At 34.1% G+C, this 4,201-nt stretch overlaps 1 long non-coding RNA gene across 2 annotated transcripts; it reads right to left on the bottom strand.

The window, feature by feature from the left end:
- Positions 1 to 287: 287 nt before the first annotated feature.
- Positions 288 to 3,359, bottom strand: LOC141448082 (uncharacterized). Of its 2 annotated transcripts, XR_012454837.1 has the most exons (4): positions 2,921 to 3,359; positions 2,747 to 2,816; positions 2,516 to 2,664; positions 288 to 1,104 (listed from the first exon to the last, which is right to left on the bottom strand). It is a non-coding gene; the product is annotated as an uncharacterized lncRNA (long non-coding RNA). The 2 variants fall into 2 exon arrangements; XR_012454838.1 differs by lacking the exon at positions 2,747 to 2,816 and having other exon boundaries at positions 2,921 to 3,290.
- Positions 3,360 to 4,201: the final 842 nt, after the last annotated feature.

Raw genomic sequence — 4,201 nt, 5'->3', positions numbered from 1 at the left:
AGATTCTGCAGATATTGTGACTAACACTCTTCAACTAGTTGGAATATTAGTGTCTATTGTTATATTATTATCATTTTTGTTCCTTTGTCGTAAACTGTCGACGAGCCCTCAGTTTTAAGGATCTTCGAGTCCATTTGTTGCTCTTTGCTTTGTCCAATTTAAGAAATAGGACTTTAGAATCCACTTACTGGTCACTGCTTTTTGTCCAGTTTAAGAAATATTTCATAAGTAGCTGCAGAGAGATAAGAAGGTAGAATAAGGCAATGCTACATTAAGTATGTACAATGTTCGGAATACATTATTTATTCTGCAGCAAAGTAAAGTTCTACACTGGTGTGACATGATTTTCTTTAATTACACGTATCGATTTTCTCCACAATTGATATGGTGAACAAAAGTTCGTACTCAAAATACAAATTACAAAGATGTCAAGGTAACAATAGCTTACTAGACTTCATACTCAGAGGCGGTTTGATAAAAAGTTTTCTTTACAAAATACGGAACTTTACAACATGACAAACGACAAAAAACTGACCCTGTTTCTAGGGTCTGTTTACACCAAGGTGCAGTATTCTAACAGCTGGGGGACATAAAGCACAAGACCTTTTTTTGACGTCACATTCTACCTCTCATTCTTCCTTAAATGCCTTTTGCTATATTTACTAAATAATATTTTACGCATTAATTTTTACATTTATCCAATCTGTTGGTTTCTTCAATAACTTACTAGTAAATTAATTTGGGAGGTCCAGAGAAGTAATAGTTGTTCATCTAGATCACTATTACATCTATTTCTCTATTTATTACATCTATTTACACTATTTCTCCCACGGTTACGATTATTTCATCTCCATGACAGTGCAGACCGTGTACGAGGATTCCTCCAGCTTTGTATTTGTTTTAAGCTTGGATCATTATCAAGAGTTTTAAGAGCCATCAAAATGCGCGAAGCACCCATTTCTGGTTGTAATTTAACCGTACTGAGTGTGATTCTCATAACACAAATGACAGCACATGGAGACAGCAGCTGCTGGAGACTGTACAGAAAGTCATTATCCAAGATTCAATTCATCCCGGTATCCTGAAAGGATGACCAAACTTCTCCTGGAACATAATAAAGGAACTTTCATTATTTTCTTGAAAGCATTGCCAAGGCTGAAACGTTATTTCAACCTCCGTTTGAAGGAAAAATTTCAGCAATCCATGGTGAAATTGATTAAAATTGGTCCAGATGAGAGAGATCCAATTAGTTAACTTGATCTTTAGGATACCATTAATCGACTTTTCCACAGCAATGGCACCTATTTTTCTTTTTTCTTTTTTGAAAGAACCATGAATTTACATTTGAATGGAATTTTCATTTCACTCTAAAAATCATTTCTTTTCTTTCTTTCCTCACAAATTCAGCGGTTTTCTTAGTTGGCTTGTCCCTTTTTTTGGATTCAGGGGACCTCAAAAACGTATAGTTTTCCGGTAAAAAAAATTCAAAAGCTGAATTTTCTCTAAGTTTACAATACTTCCTCTAACTTGGTAGAGTAAGAGAAAGTAACTACGAATTAAAAAAAAAGACGAAGGAAGGTCATGGGTGACTCAAAATATAAAATGAAATAATAAATTTGAGATAATTATACTTTAACCTTTAACCTTAATGCCTTCTGACGTTTATATAACTGAGTTCCGGAATAGTATTTACAGACTTGGAAGTTAATTAAAACTTAATTCCTTGAGGCAATTGTTTTGTTTAGATAAAAAGTTAAATTAAAATTATTTTCAGCGCATTGAATATTAGTTCAATCTTGAGAGATTTAGGTGTAAAAAATAATTTAAGAATTTTCTCTTAAGAATTGTTTCAACAATCTCTTGCATGGTTGTCCCTTAAGACAACCTCTCCCAACAGTCTTGCTACCGTCGGAAGCAGCGCTGTAATTTTTCTTTTGAGACGGTGCGCAGCTGGTCTATGGCCGGATATCTGGTACCTTACTGGGACAACTTCAGCCAGAAGTTTCTCGGTGCCGTGTTTGGGAGAGCAGAAATGTGATGAAGCGTAGGTATGTTGTGCTTGATTAGGAAACCTTTTATGAAAAAAAGGACGGTGTTCGAGATGGTACTGTTTTGTGTGGGTCCATACAACCTTTTCTTTGACACCAGCGGTGTGATTCATCACGAGTATTCACCAAGGAGCACTGCGCTGCCTATAAAAACCATGTTAGGCGTCAACTGCCAGATTTTGTACAGAGTTTCCTGGCCAAACGTAACATGCCTGGGCTTCATCACCCTTCTTAATCTGCTGATATGGCCTCAAGTGACTTCTGGCGTTTTCCCTGGCTGAAGTCGTTGGATGGGACCAGATTTCAGTTCATAAAAGTACATCAATGCGACTGACCAGCTGCGCATCGTCTCAAGAGAGGCGTTCCAGCGCTGCTTCTGACAATGGCAGTACTGAAGTGTCAGACTGAGGGGCTACTCTGAAGGGGGATAAAGATAAGATTGTTAGGATTATAAGCTTAGTAATTACCTTACTATATTCCTAGGCGGAGACCTTGGGTTCAAATCCTGCTGCTGGCTCTTAGATATTCTCCTTCTAGCAGCTTCTCACAGCTCACGGTCTGGCGATGGTCAATGTTTTCTTCAAAGATAGAACATTGTCCTGAGGCCGGTAATGCACTAAAATTTGCAATGATTTAAGATGATGATGTGCCTTATATTAAAAATAAATAAATAAAGGTCGGATCCTTAAAGAACATACCTCATATTACCAATCTAAATTTACTCGTAAAATGGTCTTTGTCAAAATTTTACTGTCGAGCACTTCTTACCTAATAATATTTTTAAAAAAATAAAGACAACACAAAAGCAAGACACTATCAAAACTCAATTTTCCTTATTATCTAATATCAAGTAAACAAAGCTGGAACTTTACCTTGTTAGCAACTGCAATAGTTAATAACTTTCCCTAAGTTTAAACCAGGTAAACTTAACCGCAGATAGTTTTAACAATAGACTTTTGTAATTAATTATGTTTATAATAGAAATTATGATTCGAAATTTTAATTTTTTTGGTTGTAATTTTACAATTAGATTAGGAATAACTTATGTTTATTCTAATTGAAGTTTACTAATTTCCAAAACTATTAAAGACACATTTATCTCTTGGTACTGTTCTCAAGGTTCTAATACGTTAATAATTTTCACACTAATAATATTTTTGAGCCATGTAATTCTAACCTATTGTTTGAAACCTTAACAACCTGAAATGTAACCTTACAGAGAAGCCTAACCTAACCAATAATTGTTGACTGAATGTTCTAGAAACCATTTTCAAGTTTGACTAAAGAGGTATTTGAGGTTCAGGAATTTGCTTCAAACTCAATTTTTAACTCTAGATTTAAATTCCTGTAAGACTAAACTAAGTGATAGGACCATAATTACAGAAATATTTACATATAGCACTTTAGAGGAAATCTACTCAAAAACCACACTCAGAAATCCCTTTTATTGAATTTTCCGAGAGAAATGTACCAAATATAAGTTGTAGATTTATATATTTGCAATCTGTATATGAAGTTTAATTGAAATCGTAGCAACCATTTGCGTGAAAATCTTAAAATACTGGAAAATCTGTACAGTAAAGTAGCTCTTCTAGTCAGTCAATTTTCATCAAATTTGGAAATTCAGTTTGAAATTTCATTCTTATTGTAACTATATTGCAAGTAGGACAGTACAACAAACAGGAATGGCTCTTTAGAGGGAAGATTAACCTAACCCTTTCTTCCAGGCGTTCCCGTAATCGAATTTTCTGAGGAATATGTTTCAAATTAATGTTATATATCTGCATTATTAGTACACTAAGAATCTTTGAAGTTATTTTGAAAAAATATTTTTTTTGTTAACATCCTGTTGGGAAGTGTCTTTGTTTATTAGGTTTTAATAAAGAATACACGTCTGGTGGTCTCTCTTGTCTCACAACCGAAATCCTCGTCTTTCGTTTTACATCTATCTAGGTACCAACTTAATATTGGAGTGATTCTGCACAATAAAATGTTTAAACAATCTACTTATTTAACCAGATTTAAATTTATTGTTATTATTATTATTATTAATTATATTTATTTGATTATTTACTTATTTACTCCACTCTTGCAGGGTGGGGCCCCTACAATTTCTTAATGAATGATTAGGAATTTTTTCTAAGGCAAATTTC

This window comes from Rhodnius prolixus, unplaced genomic scaffold (assembly GCF_049639745.1).
Source record: "Rhodnius prolixus isolate KJV_2025 unplaced genomic scaffold, Rpr scaffold_13, whole genome shotgun sequence".
Classification (NCBI taxonomy): Eukaryota; Metazoa; Arthropoda; class Insecta; order Hemiptera; family Reduviidae; genus Rhodnius; species Rhodnius prolixus.
This window is presented reverse-complemented; position numbering and strand designations above follow the sequence as displayed.